The sequence below is a fragment of the Tamandua tetradactyla genome, chromosome X, assembly GCF_023851605.1.
Source record: "Tamandua tetradactyla isolate mTamTet1 chromosome X, mTamTet1.pri, whole genome shotgun sequence".
In the NCBI taxonomy this organism is placed as follows: domain Eukaryota; kingdom Metazoa; phylum Chordata; class Mammalia; order Pilosa; family Myrmecophagidae; genus Tamandua; species Tamandua tetradactyla.
Genome location: NC_135353.1, coordinates 117,218,264 through 117,241,383, shown reverse-complemented (window position 1 = coordinate 117,241,383; position 23,120 = coordinate 117,218,264). Strand labels below are relative to the sequence as shown.

Below are 23,120 nucleotides of genomic sequence, written 5' to 3'. Positions count from 1 at the left end.
TCATCAATGGACAGAACATCTAGACAGAGGATCAATAAAGAAATAGAGAATCTGAATATTACTATAAAGGAGCTAGACTTAACAGACATTTATAGGACATTACATCCCACAACAGCAGGATACACCTTTTTCTCAAGTGCTCATGGATCATTCTAAAAGATAGACCATATGCTGGGTCACAAAGCAACTCTTAACAAATTTAAAAAGATTGAAATCATACACAACACTTTCTCGGATCATAAAGGAATGAAGTTGGAAATCAATAATAGGCGGAATACCAGAAAATTCACAAATACCTGGAGGCTCAACAACACACTCTTAAACAACGAGTGGGTCAAAGAAGAAATTGCAAGAGAAATTAGTAAATACCTCGAGGCAAATGAAAATGAAAACACAACATATCAAAACTTATGGGATGCAGCAAAGGCAGTGCTAAGAGGGAAATTTATTGCCCTAAATGCCTATATCAGAAAAGAAGAAAAGGCAAAAATGCAGGAATTAACTGTTCAATTGGAAGAACTGGAGAAAGAACAGCAAACTAATCCCAAAGCAAGCAAAAGGAAAGAAATAACAAAGATCAGAGCAGAAATAAGTGAAATTGAAAATATGAAAACAGTAGAGAAAATTAATAAGACCAGAAGTTGGTTCTATGAGAAAATCAATAAGATTGATGGGCCCCTATCAAGACTGACAAAAAGAAGAAGAGAGAGGATGAAAATAAATAAGATCAGAAATGGAAGAGGAGACATAACTACTGACCTCACAGAAATAAAGGAGTTAATAACAGGATACTATGAACAACTTTACGCTAATAAATACAACAATTTAGATGAAATGGACGGGTTCCTGGAAAGACATGAACAACCAACTTTGACTCAAGAAAACATAGATGACCTCAACAAACCAATCACAAGTAAAGAAATTGAATCAGTCATTCAAAAGCTTCCTAAAAAGAAAAGTCCAGGACCAGATGGCTTCACATGTGAATTCTACCAAACGTTCCAGAAAGAATTAGTACCAATTCTCCTCAAACTCTTCAAAAAAATCGAAGTGGAGGGAAAACTGCCTAATTCATTCTATGAAGCCAACATCACCCTCATACCAAAACCAAGCAAAGATATTACAAAAAAAGAAAACTACAGACCAATCTCTCTAATGAATACAGATGCAAAAATCCTCAATAAATTTCTAGCAAATCGTATCCAACAACACATTAAAAGAATTTTACATCATGACCAAGTAGGATTCATCCCAGGTATGCAAGGATGGTTCAACATAAGAAAATCAATTAATGTAATACACCATATCAACAAATCAAAGCAGAAAAATCACATGATCATCTCAATTGATGCAGAGAAGGCATTTGACAAGATTCAACATCCTTTCCTGTTGAAAACACTTCAAAAGATAGGAATGCAAGGGAACTTCCTTAAAATGATAGAGGGAATATATGAAAAACCCACAGCTAATATCATCCTCAATGGGGAAAAATTGAAAACTTTCCCCCTAAGATCAGGAACAAGACAAGGAGGTCCACTATCACCAATATTATTCAACATTGTGTTGGAGGTTCTAGCCAGAGCAATTAGACAAGAAAAAGAAATACAAGGCATCAAAATTGGAAAGGAAGAAGTAAAACTATCACTGTTTGCAGACGATATGATACTATACGTCGAAAACCCGGAAAAATCCACAACAAAACTACTAGAGCTAATAAATGAGAACAGCAAAGTAGCAGGTTACAAGATCAACATTCAAAAATCTGTAGCATTTCTATACACTAGTAATGAACAAGCTGAGGGGGAAATCAAGAAACGAATCCCATTTACAATTACAACTAAAAGAATAAAATACCTAGGAATAAATTTAACTAAAGAGACAAAAAACCTATATAAAGAAAACTACAAAAAACTGCTAAAAGAAATCACAGAAGACCTAAATAGATGGAAGGGCATACCGTGTTCATGGATTGGAAGACTAAATATAGTTAAGATGTCAATCCTACCTAAATTGATTTACAGATTCAATGCAATACCAATCAAAATCCCAACAACTTATTTTTCAGAAATAGAAAAACCAATAAGCAAATTTATCTGGAAGGGCAGGGTGCCCCGAATTGTTAAAAGCATCTTGAGGAAAAAAAATGAAGCTGGAGGTCTCACGCTGCCTGACTTTAAGGCATATTATGAAGACACAGTGGTATAAACAGCATGGTATTGGCATAAAGATAGATATATCGACCAATGGAATCGAATAGAGTGCTCAGATATAGACCCTCTCATCTATGGACATTTGATCTTTGATAAGGCAGTCAAGCCAACTCACCTGGGACAGAGCAGTCTCTTCAATAAATGGTGCCTAGAGAACTGGATATCCATATGCAAAAGAATGAAAGAAGACCCATCTCTCACACCCTATACAAAAGTTAACTCAAAATGGATCAAAGATCTAAACATTAGGTCTAAGACCATAAAACAGTTAGAGGAAAATGTTGGGAGATATCTTATGGATCTTACAACTGGAGGCGGTTTTATGGACCTTAAACCTAAAGCAAGAGCACTGAAGAAGGAAATAAATAAATGGGAACTCCTCAAAATTAAACACTTTTGTGCATCAAAGAACTTCATCAAGAAAGTAGAAAGACAGCCTTCACAATGGGAGACAATATTTGGAAATGACATATCAGATAAAGGTCTAGTATCCAGAATTTATAAAGAGATTGTTCATCTCAACAACAAAAAGACAGCCAACCCAATTACAAAATGGGAAAAAGACTTGAACAGACACCTATCAGAAGAGGAAATACAAATGGCCAAAAGGCACATGAAGAGATGCTCAATGTCCCTGGCCATTAGAGAAATGTAAATCAAAACCACAATGAGATATCATCTCACACCCACCAGAATGGCCATTATCAACAAAACAGAAAATGACAAGTGCTGGAGAGGATGCGGAGAAAGAGGCACACTTATCCACTGTTGGTGGGAATGTCAAATGGTGCAACCACTGTGGAAGGCAGTTTGGCGGTTCCTCAAAAAGCTGAATATAGAATTGCCATACGACCCAGCAATACCATTGCTGGGAATCTACTCAAAGGACTTAAGGGCAAAGACACAAATGGACATTTGCACACCAATGTTTATAGCAGCGTTATTTACAATTGCAAAGAGATGGAAACAGCCGAAATCTGCATCAACAGAAAAGTGGCTAAACAAACTGTGGTATATACATACGATGGAATACTATGCAGCTTTAAGACAGGATAAACTTATGAAGCATGTAATAACATGGATGGACCTAGAGAACATTATGCTGAGTGAGTCTAGCCAAAAACTAAAGGACAAATACTGTATGGTCCCACTGATATGAACAGGCATTCGAGAATAAATTTGGAATATGTCCTTGATAACAGAGTCCAGCAGGAGGTAGAAACAGGGTAAGATAATGGCCAATTGGAGTTGAAGGGATACAGACGGTGTAACAGGACTAGATACAAAAACTCAAAAATGGACAGCACAATAATACCTAATTGTAAAGTAATCATGTTAAAACACTGAATGAAGCTGCATCTGAGCTATAGGTTTTTGTTTTGTTTTGTTTTGTTTGTTTTGATTTTACTATTATTTTTATTTTTTTCTCTATATTAACATTCTATATCTTTTTCGGTTATGTTGCTAGTTCTTCTAAACCAATGCATATGTACTAAGAAATGATGATCATGCATCTATGTGATGATGTTAAGAATTACTGGTTGCATATGTAGAATGGTATGATCTCTAAATGTTGGGTTAATTTCCTTTTTTCCGTTAATTAAAAAAAAAAAAAGAGAAGGGACAATTGGAGCTGAAGGGATACAGACTGTACAACGGGACTGGATATAAAAACTCAGAAATGGACAGCACAATACTACCCAATTGTAATGAAATTATGTTAAAACACTGAATGAAGCTGCATGTGAGGTATAGGTTTTTTGTTTTTGTTTTTGTTTTGTTTTTTTCTTTCTATTGTTTTAATTCTTATTCTGTTGTCTTTTTATTTCTTTTTCTAAATCGATGCAAATGTACTAAGAAATGATGAATATGCAACTATGTGATGTTATTAAGAATTACTGATTGTACATGTAGATTGGAATGATTTCTAATTGTTTTGTTAATTCTTTTTTTAATTAATAAAAAAAAACTGCAAAAAAAAAAACCACAATGAGTGTTCACTTCAGCAGCACACATACTAAAATTGGAATGATACAGAGAAGATTAGCATGGCCCCCGCTCAAGGATGACACACAAATTCGGGAGGTGTTCCATATTTTTTAAAAAAGAGAGAAAATAAAGCCACAATGAGATACCATTTCACAATCATTAGTGTGTGCCACTAGAAAATGTAAAGTAACAAATGTTGAAAAGGATGTAGAAAAATAGAAACGCTCATTCATTGGTGCTGGCAATGTAAAATGCTGTAGTGGGTGTGACAGCCCAAGGCCTGGGTTTCCTTCTAAACATCACATAGCAGGCTTGCTTTATCCCAGGACAAAGGTCAAGAAAGTAAACAACTCCCCAGAGTGGGGAGAATGTAACTACAGTTGTAAAACAGCGCTGATTATACCTTAATCTTAAACACTAGTCTTAATAAAACATCAGATCTTTAGCCCCTTTAATGATTATACTAGAGACCTGATGTCCTGATACTATATAGACTGTCTTTCTCCTAAAATCATATACATATTACCTGCCTGCACTCCTATTCCTTGTGGAGCACTATCCTTTGGGAAAGGCCACCCCTGGAGAATCTCTCCACTTTGTAAATTCCAATAAATCTATGTCCACTTCTGTGCCTGGAGTGTTTTTCCGTCTTGTGGCAGCACCAGCCCTCGCTGCTTGCCTGAAATTGGTCTGGGCCCAAACAGTGGGTGTGTAAGACAGTTTGGTGTTTCCTCAGAAAACTAAGTATAGAATTAACACATGATCCTGCAATACCCCTACTAGGTATATAGCCAAAATAATTGAAATTAGGGACTTAGAGAGATATTTGCACACTGATGTTCATAGTGGAATTATTAACCATTGTGTAAAGGTGGAAGGAACCCAAATGTCCATCAAATGATGAGTGGATAAACACAATAAGGTATATACATACAATGGATTCTTATTCAGCCATACAATGGAATGAAATCTGAAAAAACATGCATGAACCTTGAAGACATCTTGTGAAGTGAAATTAGCCAGGCACAAAAAATATTGGATGATCTCACTGATTTTAAATTATTAGATTAAGGAATCTCTTACAGTCAAACCTAGAATATAGATTAGCAGGGAATGGGGTGGTGATAGGGAATAAGAAGTTAGCACTTAGTAAGTATAGGGTTCCTACTAGGAAAGATGGAAATGTTTTGGCAATGGATGTTGGTGATGGTAGCACAGTATCATTAATGTGATTAAAAGCACTGAAATATGTATCTGAATAGTGGTTGAAATACAGAAATGTTAGGCTATATATATGGTAATAGAAAAAAGCTTTTAAAAATTCCATGAAATCACACCAACAGTAAACCCTGTTGACCTAACCATGGACTATAGCTAATAGTACAATTATAAAAATGTGCTTCCATCAATTGTAAAAAACGTTCCACGCCAATGTAAGGTGTTATTAATAGCGTAGTACTTAGGAATCCTGTATTTTATCCATGACTTTCTCGTAAACCCAAAACTTCCCCAATTAAAAAAGAAAATTTTAAGATATAATTCTCACACTATCTTTTAATTCTTTGAGCATGATTTCCTTTAGCTCATTGAACATATTTAGGACAGCTGATTTAATAACTTTGTCTCTTTCTTTTGCAGATTTTCTGTTGTAAAGTAGACCTTGTAAATAATAAAATGTGGACATTCTGGAATTTAGATCCCCCATTTGCTGTTTTATCTGTTGTTGATGTTGTTCTGAAGTTTTGCTGTTTTTTTTTAAATTTTAATAGACTAATTCTATAAAATTTGAATTATTTGCCATGTGTGGTCACTGATGTCTCTATTCAGTTAGCTTATTTTCAGCTAATGACTGGTCAGAGATTTTCCTAAATGCCTGGAACTAATAAGTGTTCCAGTCTTTGCTAAAGGGCTTGTGTGCATGTTTTGGTATGTCGTAACCATTCAGTCAGGCAGCCTACAACTCTGCCTTAGCCTCCATTCCTGATTGCTTAGAGCACCAAGGTAAGCACTCAGAGTCTTCTAGGGGCAAGAGTATGCACTGAGCCACAGGTATGTACAGAGCTCTACAAATGCATACGGCCTTCTAGATTTCCATGATATTGTTTGAGCCCATCAGATTCTCTATGGCTATTTCACACTCCAACTTTTTCTTTTAAGGTTTTGGTTAGCTTATTATTGCCCCAACTGTTTTCCACAGCCTCAAACATCCACGATCTTAAACAACTGCCTCTAATTCTTCCTACAAATGTCCTCAGGGAAAAGGATTTTCACATAATTCAGCTCAGAATTATGTCAAATAAAGAATGCCTTGTGATTGGAATCTTCCAGGGAACCACCATACTGGTTAATTCACAACAGTTCTTTACTAATGGGACTCCAACTTTGTTATGATATCTCTGGTAGGTGAAAAGCTGCAGGCTTTCATGATGATTGTGGGATGCTGGTTTTTAAGTCAAAAACAAAGCTGGGGAATGGGGGATGGCATTGGGAGGTAAGATAAGATGTCAGAAAGCTCATGGTATTTACAGAGATACAATTGTTTGTCTTGAACAAAGCCCTCCATCGCTGCATGACTTACGTTAATTTTCAGAATCCTGAAAAAGTTTATTGTGACAATTTTTCCATTTTTGTCATTGTTTTTATGGAGGAGAGAATTTTCGGAAGTCCTTACTCCACTGTTTTCACTGATGTCAAACCTCCGCTTAAGGTTGGAGAGTTCTCCATATATTCTAGATATGAGTCCCTTGTCCAATATGTGATTCGCAGATATTTCCTCCCAGACCTTAGCTTCTCTTTTCCTTCCCTTAGCAGTCTTTTGCACAGAACGTGCTCTTAATTTTGATTAAGTGCACTTTAAGAGTTATTTATTTTATGGATCATGCTTCTGGTATAATGTCTAGAAATCTTCACTTAGGTCTAGGGGTCAAAGATTTTCTTCTAAAAATGTATAGTGTTATATTTTATATTTAAAGATATTATACGTTAGTTTTTATAGAAGCTCTTACATTTAGATCAAGGTTCATCGCTTTGTCTAAGGATGTCCAATTGCTCTGGGGCCGTTTGTTGAAAAGTTTCACTTTTCTTCCAATAATTTGTTTTGTGCTTCTGTCAAAATTAGTTGGTTGTACTTCTATGGGACCTTTCTCAGTTCTCTATTCTAGTCCATTGATCTATGTATTTATCAAGAAATCAGATAGAGTGTTTCTTTTTACTTCACTTTTCTTTTTCAAAATTATTTTTGCTACTATAGTGTCCATAAACAAATGAGTGAATAAACAAAATGTGGTATCTAATACAATGTAATACTATTTAGCCATAAAGTGACATTCTGATGCGTGCTAAAACATGGAGGAAACCCGAAGACATCATGTTGAGTGAAATAAGCCAGACACAAAATGACAAATGCTGTAATAACTCACTGATTGGAGAGAATTAGAATAAGCAAATTCAGGAAGTCAGAGATTAGAACCCAGTTTACCAGGGGCGGGAGTGGGGTTAGAGAATGAAGAGTTAATGCTAAATTGATACAGAACTTCTGTTTGGTTGATGGATAAATTTTAGTAATGGGTGGTGGTGATGGTAACATAATATTGTGAATACAATTAACACCATTGAATTATATATTTTAGTATGGTTAAAAGGGGAAATTTAGGTTCTCTCTCTCTCTCTCTCTCTCTCTCTCTCTCTCTCTCTATATATATATATATATATATATATATATCTAGAATAAAAATTAATAAATAAAACCCTAAAACTGTACAACACAAAGAGTGAACCCTAATATTAACTATGGTCTATGCTCAATAGTATAATTACAATAATATTGTTTCATCAAGTGTGAAAAAGGTATTACAATAATGCCAATTGTCAATAGTAGGGAATACCACATGTGTGAGCTGGGTATATGGGAACACTGTATTTTCTGCATGATGATTCTGTAAACCTACTTCTCTAATAAAAATCATAAATAACATATTAGTTGGCCATAGATGTGTAGATGTATTTATGGACTCTCAATTGTATTCCATTGGTTCATAAATCTACTTTTATTTCTGTGTCTTTTTAACACATTTTGAAATCTGGAGATGTGAGACTCCCGAGTTCGTTCTTTCTCAAGATCATTTTGCCTACTTTGGACACCCTGCAGTTCCATATGAATTTGAGAACAGAGTTTTCCTTTGATGAAAAAAAGGCTGCTTGTGGTTTGATAGGGAATGCATTGAATCTGTAGATTCTTTTTGGTGCTAATGACATTTTGACAATATTTAGTCTTGCAATCTATGGACATAGGACGTCTTGCCATTTTTAAGGTCCTTTTAAACTTCTTTCCATAGCATTTTTTTGCTTGCATCAATATTTTTTTTAACTGATGAGAGTTTGCAATCAAAGCAGTTTGGGAACTACTGCTCTAGAGTTGAGGTTGGCAAACTACCGCCTGCAAAGTCAGCCTGCCACCTGGTTTTTCCCAGAGGTTAAATAATATATTTCCCTTATCTTGGTTAGCAGAATTTATTCTTAGAGCAGTTTTAGGGATACAGAAAAATTTGTCAGAGAAAACAGAATTCACATATGGCCCCTCTTCTCTCACAGTTTCCCTATTAATATTCTGCTTCAGCATGGTACATTTGTTACAATTGATAACCCAATATTTATACATTAATTTACATTAGGATTCACCCTTCCTGTTATACACTTCCATGAGTTTTGACGAATGCATAATACAGTATCATATGGAATAATTTCACTGCTCTAAAAATTCCCTGTGCTTCAGCGATTCATCCCTCACTCCTTCCAAACCCCTGGCAACCTCTGATATTTTATTAATTTTTTTTATTTTAGTAATATATATACACTCTAAAATTTTCCTTTTTAGCCACAGTCTGACATACAGTTCAGTTGTGTTTATTACATTCACATAGCTGAATAGCTCACACCATCATCCATTCATGCAACTTTTCCATCATCCCTAACAGAAATTCTGTACCAATTTAGCCTTAACTCTCCTTTCTCTAGCCCTCCCCCGCCCCAGGTAACCTATGTTCTAGTTTCTGATTCTATGAATTGGTTTATTCTAACTGTTTTATATCAGTGAGACCACAAAACATTTGTCCTTATGTGTCTGACATATTTTATTCAATATAAGGTCTTCAAGGTTCATCCATGTTATCATATGCATCAGAACAGCATTCCTGTTCACAGCATCATAATATTCCAGTGCATGTACACACCACATTTGCTTATCCACTCTTCTGTTGATGGACACTTGAGCTGCTTCCATCTTTTGGCAATTGTCAATAATGCTGCTCTGAACATCGAAGTACCAATACCTGTTACAGTCCCTGCTTTCGATTCTTATTAATTAATATATACCCAGAAGTGGGATTGCCAAGACATATGATAATTCCATATTAAATGTTCTGAGGAACCATAAAACTGTTTTCCAAAGTGGCTGCACCATTTTACATTCCCACCAACGATGAATGAGTGTTCCTTTTTCTTCACATCCTCTCCAATGCTTATTATTGTTTCTAAAGATGCCATTCTACTTGGTGTAAAGTGGTATTTCACTGTGGTTTTGATTTGCATTTCCCTGATGGCTAATGATGTTGAGCATCTTTTCATGTTTTTTTTCTGTCCATTTGCATATCTTCTTTGGATAAATGCCTGTTCACTTCATTTGACCATTTTATGATTAGGTTGTCTTTTTACTGTTGAGTTGTAGGATTTCTCCATAGATTCTGGAAATGATATACTTTTCAGATATGTCATTTCCAAATATTTTCTCCCCTTCTGAAGGCTATCTTTTTAATGAAGTCCTCTGATGCACAAAAGCCCTTAATGCTAATGACGTCCTGTTTATCAATCTTTTATTGCTTGTGCTTTTCTTTGTAAAGTCTAAGAAACCACTGCCTAACACAATGTCCTGAAGATACATCTAGGAGTATTATAGTCACGGTTGTTATATTAGGTCTTTGACCCATTTTGGGTAAATTTTTGTCTAAGGAGTGCAGTAGAAGTCCCCCTTCATTCTTCTGTATATGGATATCAAGATGTCCCAGCACCATTTGGTGAAGAGACTATTTTTCCCCCATTAAGTAGACCTGGCACATCATAGATGTAAAGGTCTATTTCTGAATTCTCAATTTGATTCCATTGGCCTGTATATCTATTTTTATGCCAATATCATGCTGTTTTGACCACTGTAGCTTTGCAATAAGTTCTAAAGTCAGGAAGTGTGAGACCTCCACCTTTTGCTCTTTTTCAAGATTATTTTCACTCTTCTACAGCCCTTAACCCTGCAAATAAATGGTATGTTTGGCTTTTCCATTTCTGCATTTAATCTGTAAATTGGTTTAGGTAGAACTGGGAATATCCCATCTTCCAATCCATGGACACAGATTGTGCTTCCATTCATTTAGATATTCTTTTATTTCTCTCCACAAAATTTTCTAGTTTTCCACATACAAGCCCTTTATATCCTTGGTTAAATTTATTCTTGGACATTTTACTTCTGCAGCTGAGGTTGTAAATGGATTTTTTTGTTCTTGATTTCACCCTCAGCTTGCTCATGACTAGTTGTATAGAAACACTCCCGAATTTTGTGTCCTGAACTTGTACCCCACCACTTTGCTGAATTCCTTTATTAGCTATAGAGGCTTGGCTGTAGTTTTGGGGGGACTTTCTATATATATGATCGTGTCATTAGTGAAAGATTTACTTTTTCCTTTACAATTTGGATGCCTTTTGTATTTCTTGCCTAATTATTCTGGCTAGAACTTCCAGTATAGTGTTGAGTAACACTGGTGGCAGTGGACATTCTCTTCGCCTTTCATATCTTAGAGGGAAAGCTTTCAGTCTTTCATCAAGTACAATGCTAACTGTGGGTGTTTTGTGTGTGCCCTTTATTATGTTAAGCAAGTTTCCATCTATTGTTAGTGTTAAGTGTTCTCATCAAGAAAGATGCTGGATTTTCTCAATTGCCTTTTCTGTGTCAATTTAAATGACCATATGGTTTTCCCCTTCATTTTGTTAATGTGTTGTATTACATTAATTGATTTTCATACCTTGAACCACCCTCGTATACCTGGGATAAATCCCACTTGATGTTTTTGGTGATTAAACAGCACCCTGACTAATACAATCATGGTGTATCATTCTTTTAATGTGCTACCAGATTCACTTTGCTAGTATTTTGTTAAGGAATTTTATATCTATATTCAAAAGGGATATTGGTCTCTAATTTTCTTTTTCTTGTCTGGCTTTGGTATTAGGGTGATTTTGGCCTTATAGACTTAGTTAGGCTGTGTTCCCTCTTTGTCAAATTTTTGGAAGCGTTTGAGCAGGATTGTTATTCATTCTTTTTTGATTGTTTGGTAGAATTCCCCTTTGAAGCCATCTGGTCCTGGGCTTTCCTTTGTTCAGAGGTTCTGATTACTAATTCCTTCTCTTTATTTGTAATTAGTCTGTTGAATTCTTCTACTTCTTCTAGAATTGTTGTAGTTTTTTGGTGTGTATTTCCAGGAAATTGTCCATTCATCTAGGTTGTCTAATTTGTTGGCATTCATTTCTTCAGAGTATCCTCTCAGGACTCTTTTTAATTCTGTGGGGCCTAATGTCTCTCTTCTCATTTCTGATTTTGAAATTAGTGTTCCCTCTTTTTTTCCTTTGTCATTCTAGCTAAAATTTTGTGAATTTTTTGATCTACCAAAGAATGACCTTTAGGTTTAGTTAATGCTCTGTATTATTTTTTCTTCTCTCCTTCATTGATTTCTGCTTTAATCTTTATTATTTTGTTCTTTATGCTTGCTTTGGGTTTGGTTTGCTGTTCTTTTTATATTTACTCCAGGTTAACAGTCACATCTTTTATTTGAGCTCCTACTTTTCTAATATAAGCATTTGGGGTTATACATTTTCCTCTGAGTATGGCCTTTGCTGTGTCCCATAGTTTTGATATGTTGTGTTCTCATTTTCAATCATCTCAAGATATTTACTGATCTCCTTTGTGAATCCTTCTTTGAACCCATTAATTGTTTAAGAGTTTGTTGTTTAACTTCCATATATGTGTGGATTTTCTGTTCCACCCCCTGTGATTGATTTCCAGCTTCACTCCATTGTGGTCAGAGAATATGCTTTGTATAATTTCAATCTTTGACAATTTATTGACACTTGTTTTGTGACCTAACATGTAGTCTATCCTGGAGGATGACACATGTGTACTTGAGGAGAATGTGTATCCTACTACTTTGGGGTGCAATGTTAAGCGTATATCTGTTAAGTCTAGTTCATTTATGATATTATTCAAGATATTTGATTCCTTATTGATCTTCTGTCTAGATGTTCTATTTATTGATGGAAGTGGTATATTGACGTCTCCAAGTACTATTGTAGCGGTATCTATCTCTCAGTTTTGTTTTTTCTTTATTTAACTCATGTATTTTGGGACACTCTGCCTAAATATTTATGATTATTATTTCTTCTTGATGGATTTACACTTTCATTAATATATAGTCTCCTTATTTGTCTCCTGTAGCAGCTTTTGACTTAAAGCCTATTTTGTCCAATATTGGCATAGCTACCCAATGGTAATAATAATTGGATAAAAATAATGGATTATTATTTTTTATTCGTTCACTTTCAGTCTACTTGTGTCTTTGGGTTTAAGGTGAGGCTCTTGTAAGCAATATATAGTTGGATGGTGCTTTTTAATCCATTCAGACAATCTGTGGTTTTTGGTTTTCTTTTTGAGTGCATGGTCCGGGAATCGAACCTGGGTCTCCCGCAAGGAAGGCGAGCATTCTACCAATCTGAGTCTTTTGATTGGGTGTTTTAATCCATTAACATCAGTGTTATTACTTTAAAGGTAGTGTTTACTTCAGCCATTTTATCTTTTTTTTATGTCAGATTTTTATCACCTCTTTTCTTTTATTTCAGCCTCTTTTTCTGTATAATTTATCTTTGTAAGGTATCCAATGATACTCTTTCTCATTTCTGTTTCTTTATATTTAAAAGTGCTTTCTTTGTGGTTACCCTGGGGTTTGTATTACATAACTTAATTCTATAACCTACCAATTTGAAAAGATACCAACTTAATTTCAATAGCATACATATTTTCTGCTCCCATATCCATGTGCTGTTTTTGTCCCACATTATCTCTTTATTAGAGATACTACTCATTTATACGATCTAGGAGATTTGCTTTGGAGTTTTCAGTATTTTAGGCATATAGGATCATGTCATCTGCAAATAGGGAGAGGTTTACACCTTCCTTTCCAATTTTGATGCCTTTAATTCTTTTTCTTGCCAAACTGCTTTGGCAAGAAATTCCAATACGATTGTATTAGTCAGGGTTCTCTAGAGGAACAGAACCAACCAGCAATATCTGAAAATATGCTATTTATAATGGTGTCTCATGCAACCATGGGAATGGAAGAGTCCAAAATCAATAGGGCAGGCTGTGAAGCTGGCAGCTCTGTTGAGGGGTCTCAGCAAACTCCACAGGAGAGGCACACTGGCTGAAGAAACAGTGAAAAGTCTCTCTTCTTCCATAAAGGCCTAACAAGGGTGCACGGGTGGCTCAGTGGTAGAATGCTCACCTTCCATGCGGGAGATCTGGGTTTGATTCCTGGACCATGCACTTAAAAAAAGAGTCCTCAACTAATTGGATTATTTCCATCATGGGAGACATGCCCTTGGTTGATCGTAGATGTAATCAGTCACAGCTGCAATCCACTGACTGATGATTTAATAATCCAGCCTTCCGGTTCATCAACCAGCCATGAAATATCTGTGCAGGAAGGGTTAGGCCGGTGCTTGCCTGAGCAGACAAATGGGCATCAACATCTGGCCGAGTTAACACCAGAACCTAACCATCACAGTCCACCCCTTGTGAACTTGGCAGCTATACACGTCACCTTGAAACATGCCTAATTTCTAAACAGAACACAATAACAGACATCTGTTTCACCTAACAATAGTCAACTATCCCGTGTACAAGTGGAAACACACTACCTCTCTCCAGAATAGGGTGCAAGTCCCTTGTTAACATTCACTCTTCAAACTTCATATCCTATAACTTAAATACTATAACATGAACAGTACAACTTATGCCATATGATAAGAGGAAAACAAGGTATTTGCTTCATGTACAAATACAAACATACTTATAACAAAACAGGGAGGAAATATTCATACCATCACAGTCCTCATTTCTGTAACTTTCATGTGCTCATAGTCCATATTTATCACGATCTTCTTCCACTACCTATTCCATGTTCCCTTTACTCTCACTAAGCACTTCAGTTCTTTGCCTGGTGGGTGATCCAAACCTTTATTCCTAAATTTTCTGGGCCACTGGTAGTCCTGTCTAGATAGGGTTCTTGCAGTTTGCCTTTGACACAGGGCATGGTAGTACTAAGAGATGCCCTAGGGGATCTCCTGTATTCCAAGAAAACTCTTATTTATCTCCACTGTGTAGTTGCAGTCCTATTTCCCTTTGATAGTCGGGATCAATCATCCCAGACGGTAAGGTATCCCCTTTCATGCCTGTTGATTCAGAGGCATGAGAAGTCCAAAGTGGCCAGGTGGCAGTCTTAACCTCCAGTTCAATGGAATCATTGTTGTGTCTCCTGGTATGAGCACTCCTCCTTTTGGAACTAAGACCTGTAGACCAGCAGAGCTTAAGGTTTCAGGGACAGGGAGCAAAAATTTTTCTAATGGATCACTAGAGGTGATAGTGAGTGGTGCCACTCCCATTTCCATCCCTTGGTTCCTGGACCCAGGAATCCTGGCTACGGGAGAAATAGCACCACACAGTGGATGCTGATTCAGAGCATACATAGCCTCCTGGAGAACACTGCCCCAGCCCTACACGGTATTGCCACCTATTTGGAATAATAATTGGGTCTTCAAAATGCTATTCCACCATTCTATCAGTCGAGCGGTCTCTGGATGATGGGGAAAATGGCAAGCCAGAGAATTCCATGAGCATGTGCCGATTCCTGCACTTCATTTGTGGTGAAGTGGGTTCCTTGATCATAAGCAATGCTGTGTGGAGTATCATGATGGTGGAGAAATCATTCTGTAAGTCCTTGGATGGTAGTTTTGGCAGAAGCATTGTCTGCAGGGAAGGCAAACCCATATGCAGAGTATGTATCTATTCAAGTTATAACAAATTGCTGACCCTTCCATGATAGAAGAGGGCCAGTGTAATCAACTTGCAACCAAGTAGCAGGCTGATCACCTCGGGGAATGGGGCCATATTGGGGACAGAGTGCGGGTCTCTGCTGCTGGCAGATTGGGCACTCAGCAGTAGCCGTACCCAGGTTTGACTTGGTGAGTGGAAGTCCATGTTGCTGAACCCATATATAACCTCCATCCCTACCACCACGCCCACTTTGTTCATGAGCCAATTGGGCAATGGCATGAGTGGCTGGAGAAAGACGATGATCTCTAGCAACAGCATGAGTCATCTTAGCAACCTGATTATTAAAACCTCCCTTGGCCGAAGTCACCCTCTGGTGAATATTCACATGGGACACAAATATCTTCATGTTCTTTGCCCACTCAGAAAGTCTATCCACATACCTGTTCCCCAGACGTCTTTATCACCAATTTCCCAATCATGCTTCTTCCAAGTCCATGACCACCCAGCCAGACAGCCCATGAGTAACAGCCCATGAGTCAATATACAAATGCACCTCTGGTCAGTTCTCCTTCCAAGTGAAATGAACAACCAGGTGCACTGCTCAAAGTTTCACCCACTGAGAGGATGTCTCCTCACCACTGTCCTTTAAGGACAACCCAGAAAGGGGTTGTAGTGCTCTAGCTGGCCACTTCCAGGTGGTACCTGTAGATTGCACAGAACCATCTGTAAACCAGGCCCAAGTTTTCTGTTCCTCAGTCAACTGACCGTAAGGAACTCCCCAAAAGGCCATAGCCCCTGTCCGTGAAAAGGAAGATAATGTAACAGGACTGGGGACCATGGGCATTTGGGCCACTTCCTATAGTAACTTACTTGTGATTTTAGGATCTTCTTGAGCCCTATCTATAATATACCATTTCCATTTTATGATGGAGTTCTGCTGTGCATGCCTAATTTTATGGCTCATGATAGGCAACTCAGGTCTCATGGTAACTTTGTGGCCCATGGTTAAGTATTCAGTCTCTACTAAGGCCCAGTAGCAGGCTAAAAGCTTTTTTCTCAAAATGAGAGTAATTATCTGCTGTGGATAGTAAGGTTTACTACAAAATCTTATGCGTCTGTGTTGTGATTCTCCAAAGGTTCCAGACAGCATGTCTATTTGCCAGTGACACTTCCACCACTATTGTATCTGCTGAGTCATATGGCCCAAGTGGCAGAGCAGCTCACACAGCAGCCTGGTACTGTCACAGAGCCTCCTCTAGTTCTGGAGGAACTATTCAAAACTAGCAGCTTTTCTAGTCATTCAGTAAATGGGCCAGAGTAGTTCATCCAAATGAGGAATATATTGTCTCCAAAATCCAAAGAGGCCAACTAGCCATTGTGCCTCTTTTTTGGTCATAGGAGGGGCCCGATGCAACAGCTTATCCTTCACCTTAGAAGGGATATCTTGACATGCCCCACACCAATGGATACATAGACATTTCACTGAGGGGGAGGGCCTTTGTATTTTTGTTGGATTTATCTCCCATCGCCTTACACACAAATGGCTTACCAATAAGTAGAGTAGTTGCTACTTCTTATTGACTAGGTCCAATCAACATATATCATCAATATAATGGGCCAGTGTGATGTCTTGTGGGAAGGAGAAACAAGATTATGACATAGGACAGAAGAGTTGATATAACCCTGAGTCCAGACAGTGAAGGTATACTGCTGTCCTTGCCAGCTGAATTCAAACTCTTTCTGATGGTCCTTACTGACAGCTATTGAGAAAAAAGCATTTTCCAGATCAATAGTTGCATATTAGGCACCAGGGGATGTGTTGATGTGCTCAAGCAATACCACATCCAGAACAGCAGCTGCAATTGGAGTCACCACCTGGTTAAGTTTATGATAATCCACTGTCATCCTCCAAGACCCATCTGTTTTCTGCACAGGCCAAATAGGAGAGTTCACTGGGAATGTGGTGGGAATCACCATCCCTGCATCCTTTAAGTCTTTAAGAGTGGCACTAATCTCTGCAATCCCACCAGGAATCTAGTATTGCTTCTATTCACCAGTTTGCTAGTTTGGGGCCATTCTAGTAACTTTCACTTGGCCTTTCCTACCAAAATAGTCCTCACTCCATGAGTCAGAGGACCAGTGTGGAGATTCTGCCAGTTGCTGTGTATGTCAATGTATTCCAAAACTCAGGAAATGACCACAGAATGCATCTGGGGATCCAACGGACCCACCGTGAGATGGATGTGAGCTCAAATTCAGCAAGTCACCTGACGTCCATAAGCCCCTACTCTGACTGGTGGACCAGAGTGATATTTTAGGTCTCCTGGAATTAGTATCATTTCTGAGCCAGTATCTAATAATCCCCCAAATATCTGATCATTTCCTTTTCCCCTGCGTGCAGTCACCCAAGTAAAAGGCCATAGGTTTTCTTGGGAAAGGCTGGGAGGAAGGTTAACAGTGTGAATTTTGGGCAGTGTGCCAGGGTCATTCCCCAAGGTTACCTGTACCCTGCTCCCCCCCCACCCCATTCAAGATGCTCTGGGTCTGTAAACTCTCTCAAGGCTGGGGAATCGATTCAGGGGCTGTGACTCTCTGTTCTGTTCGGTTTTTTTTTTTCATGTATGCTGTATGGCCAGGGTCACATTTTATTCTTTTTCCATGTATTCCATCATTGCAGCACCGTTTGTTGAATTTTTGTATGTTTCTTTTCTTTCTTTGTTTGCTTGTTTGTTTGTTTTTTGGGGGGAAGTGCACGGGAATTGAACCCAGGTTCCCCACATGGCAGGTGAGAATTCTACGACTGAACTACCCTTGCACCCTGACTCTATGTTTTTGTAATCCAAGTTAGAGTTCTGTTCAGTTGACCTAGAATTTTTCTGCTTATACAGCTCAAATAAGAATTTAGTAGACTGTCTACTTACTTCTAGGCAAAATGATCTACTAGCCAATGCCACAAGTCTCTGCAAGTCAGATTATTTTGACTGCTTCTTTGAGTCTGCTCTTCATTATGATGGCCATGCCCACCTTATCTATGATTAATTGTCACCATATGGCTTCTGCCAACTTGGGATCCCATTATCCCCGTTATGTTTAAGGATTCCAGCTAGTGACAGCAGTTCCCACAGTAATATCTGACTTACAGAGAAGGGTAACTACAGAGATCTTCAGGGATGAAGGTTGAGCTACAACATTGAATGCTTAGTGGGCCCATATCAATAAATTCAGCCTGATCCAACTTTATATTTCTTCCACCATTATCCCACACCCTTATTATCCATTCCCACACATTTCCCCTGATTTCTGTCTATATGGATTGGAAAACTCATGCAGTTCTTTTGGAGTATAACATACCTCCTTGCAGGTCACACTTTGTACCTCACCTTTTGGGGCATGTTGGGACTTTAGTCTGGTTCTAGGTTTTGAAGAAAAGAGAAGTTGTGGAGGTAGGTCATGAAAAGAAATAGGAGTGTCTTTCAAACCAATTACCCCAGGACATTCTGTTGCAGTTTCATCTGGTGAAACAGGATTAAAAGTATCAACTTTTGATTTTATTGATTCTTCTCTGTTTCATTTGTCTGCACTCTAATCTTTATTATTTCCTTCCTTCTGCTTGCTTTGTGTTTACTTTGTTCTTCTTTTTCTAGCTCACAGATTCTTAGAGAGGAAATCACTGGCATCAAAAGCTGGAAGCAACGGAACTGGGAACAAGGACCAACAGATGCCAGCCATATGCTTTCCTATGTGACAGACATTGGCCTTTCTTGAGTCAAGGTGTCCTTTCCTGGATGCCTTAGTTTGGACATTTTTCTTGCCTTAGAACTGTAAACTTGTAATACAATAAATTCCCTTTATAAAAGCCTTTCTTTTCTGGTATATTGCACTTCAGCAGGTTTAACAAACGGAAACAGGTATATACATAAAATATTTGAAAAGAGGGATTCAAACAGATACATTTACCCAGATGTTGATAGCAATGTTATTCACAATTGCTAATAGGTAGAAACAACTAGAGTGTCAATAAGATATGAATTCTTAATATATGATACATATATACAATGTAACATTACTCAGCTGTAAAAAGGAATAATGTTGATATGTTACAACATGGATGAACTTTGAAAACTGTTTGTCGAGTGAAATTAGCCAGACACAAAATGACAAATATTATATTATTCTACTTATATGAAATTTCTAGAATAAGTGAATTCCTATAGACTGATTGTAGATTAGAGCTTCCAGAGGGTGGGGATTAGGGCATGGGACATTACTGCTTAATTGGTACAGAGTTTTTGTTTTGTGTGATGAAAATGTTATGGTAATGGATGGTGGTAATGGTAGCACAGTATATTAGCTGTAGTTAATGCCAATAATTGTACAGTTAAAAAGGCAAACTTTATGTTATATATGTTTCTACAATAAAATAAAAAGAAAAAATAGTACAACTTTGTCCTTGCTCTCTGTGGTGGCTTGAAGCTAGTACGTACTCCTGAAAAGGCCATGTTCTTTCAATCCATTCCTATTGGTGCAGACCTCCTGTGGTTGGGACCTTTTGATTAGGCTATTTCAATGGACGAGTTGTCCCAAGGTGGGTCTTAATCTTTTTACTGGAGTCACTTAATAAGAGATGAAATACAGAGAGCTCAGAAAAGCCCCAGAGAAGCTGAGAGATGAAATTAAGGAAAGCTCATAGAAGCTTTCGCAGTGTGTCTGTGTGATTGTGAAAACCTTGTCTGAGGCTCCTTTTATCTACCTTATTGACAGATGAGTAAAACATATGGATTAAAAATAAATAAATAATAGGGGGACAAATGTTAAAATACATTTAGTAGATTGAAATGCTAGTGATCAATGAAAGGGGGGTAAGGGGTATGGTATGTATGAATTTTTTTCTGTTGTTTTTTTGTTTCTTTTTCTGAATTGATGCAGATGTTCTAAGAAATGATCATGATGATGGATATACAACTATGTGATGATATTGTGAATTACTGATTATATGTAGAATGGAATGATCATATTTTAAGAATATTTTTGTTTTTATGTTTAATAAATAAAGTAAAATAAAATAAAGAAAAGCTCATAGAGAAAATCTCCAGAGAATCTAAGAGGGGACCCACAGAAACTGAGAGAAGAAGGCACTAGAACCAGAAGCTGAAAGCAATGAAACCAAGGAGCAAAGGACCAGCAGATGCTGGCCATGTGCCTTTCCATGTGATTGATGTGTCCCAGATGCCAGCAGCTTTTCTTCAGAGTCTAGGATTGTCCTGCTGATTCCTTGAGTTGGACGGTTCCATGGCCTAAGAACTGTAAATTGTAAGTTAACAAGTCCCCATTGCAAAAGCCAACCCATTTCTGGTATATTGCATCTGGGCACCTCTAGCAAATTGGAACACTCTTGCTCTGGGGGAATCCAGCCAGTATGCTGTGAATGTACTCTAGCAGGCCTGTGGAGAAACCCAGCTGTCAAGGAACTTATGCCTATTATAATAGCCAAGAAGGAACATAGATCTTCTATTAATAGCCATGTGAATGAACCATCTTGTACTAGGAACCTTTGGCTTCAATCAAGTCTTCCTATTATTGCAGCCCTTGCCAGCATCTTGAGTGCAACCATATGGAAGACCCTGAGACAGAACCTCACAGTTAAGTTACTTCTGGATTCCTGATCCAGAAACTATAAGAGAATAAATGTTATTTGTTCAAGCCACTGAAAAGAAAAAATATTATGGACAGGAAGTGAATTCACTGCATCTTGTGTAAACTCAGCCTGATTCTAATCAAGTCGCCCTAAGAAAGTCATATAAAAAGTATTATGGGGGAACTAGGAACCAGGACCTTTTCTGAGTGTATCCCAAACACCCCGATGCTCACCTGCTAGCTCCATGTCGGTCTCGCACAACTGCTGGCCAATCATTCTACCAGGACTGAATTTCTGCATCCTCTCCTGTTGCATCCCCCCACCCTATGCTATGTGGGGTGTTGTGGTGGTTTGCCAGGAAGAACTGAAAATGTAATTCCTGTCTTTGGAAGTGAGCATTTAACACAGAGGTCTGATACCCACAGATGTGTCAGAAAGCATTAAATTGATCCCCTGTGTGGTACAGGTTGCCATGAGATGAGGGGAGTAAAAAGGATCAGGGTTGGAGCAAGTGGATGGGGAGGGCTTGCTGGGGGAGGTGTAGAGTTAACCATGGTTTGCAAAAACCCATGGAGAATGGGTGTGTGACCTTCATCACGTGTAATTGAGGGGACCACCCTTCCCTACTCCTACCCCAATCCTCCACCTCTCTGTTACACACCCATGGGTGATCCCTGAGATAGAGGCTGCTTTTTGCCAAAGAGAGATAACACCATTTTCTGATTTCTTAATCAGAACGTACACCACATTCAGCAACACAAACTTCTAGCCTGTAAGTTGAGCTGAAGCTACAGCTGAGTCTCCAAACAGCTGCATGTCATCTTTGTAGATATAATGAACCTGGTAATGGGACCCTAAGGACTCTTACTCATTTTGATATGGAATTTCTTAAGGCAACATAAATAATAATAATTTAAAAATGAAGGAGGAGGAGAAGGAGAAGAAGAGGAAGAAATTAATATCACCGAGTACTTATATCTAGTTCCTCACTTAGTACATGCCAGGCACACTTTAATAACTTGATTTGTTTAATTTCACAACACCCTCATGAGACATTTCCTATGATAATCCTCACTTCTATAGCAGTGACTCTGAAGGCCAGAGTCGGACTCCAAATCCCATAAAAAATGAAAACTTAGCTGTGCTGCATGCCTATTATGCTAGATACCTCTGTAACATTGTCAAGCCTGAGAGAAGGCCAGGGCTCTGAATTCTACCTGAATTTACTATCCGTGGAATGGTTGTCACCATCAAGGAGCTTGCACTGAAATATCTCAGGCTTCCTTTCTATTGTTCCAATTAACACAAAGATTTTGTCCTGGTAAAGTGACCTATGCGGAAACTGCCCATCATGTCTCAGTCCATCCACCCATCCATTCATGCATGAAATCATGATTCTATCAATCTACGCATTCCAGAACTGTGCTTTGGATGCCTCAATAGGCTTTGAACTGAATTGCAGCCCATACCCAATTAAGCTTCAGCAACATCCTGTGATGCAGATTCATCTAAAAGGACCTTCTTTCTGATTTCATAACTTTGATCTTTTGTCGTTTCCTCTGGGCCCACATGCCTCCTCTTGACATTCTGTGACATATTTATCATCAGCTTACAAACAAAAGTTTTCATAGGCAACCATGTTTTTATGCATCTTTCCCACTAGCATATCTCTGGGATTATCCCTGCTGATCAACATGAAAACATTAGGAAATAATCGATTAACTTAATTACTACATATTCGTTTGAATAGTGCTTCTCAATTCATTTGCATCACGGGGCAGGAATCCTAAAGTCTTGTTCAAAAAGTAAAATTTGGGTAAAATGTTCATATTTGGTTAAGATTCCCTCTGTCTTTACGACTATCTATATATTTCTTCACTTGACTTATCACTGTGTAAATTTTCGGATCAATTTATCTGAAGAGAGGATACATCTTTTTTTTTTTAAATGTTCTTTCGCTACTATAAATGAAGAGTAGTGTGTTCAACTGCCCTCCTGCTCTGATGTTCAAGTGCTATCATTTCAGCATCTGCTGAACTCCAGAGTTGCCCCAAAATATAACAGAATCAGAGATTTCAGATGTACAATATTATGGTTGTTTAAAAGAAATATGGCTGCACCTTCTTTCAAGTGAAACTTGTTT

The 23,120-nt window shown here is 37.9% G+C and overlaps 1 non-coding gene and 1 pseudogene across 2 annotated transcripts in view; one reads left to right on the top strand and one right to left on the bottom strand.

The window, feature by feature from the left end:
- The window catches only part of LOC143671118 (cleavage and polyadenylation specificity factor subunit 7-like), a 408,209-nt pseudogene that overhangs the window by 70,330 nt on the left and 314,759 nt on the right, over positions 1 to 23,120 (bottom strand). The window lies entirely within an intron of this gene.
- LOC143672227 (U6 spliceosomal RNA) lies at positions 4,204 to 4,310 on the top strand. Its single transcript, XR_013169696.1, has one exon. It is a non-coding gene; the product is annotated as a U6 spliceosomal RNA (small nuclear RNA).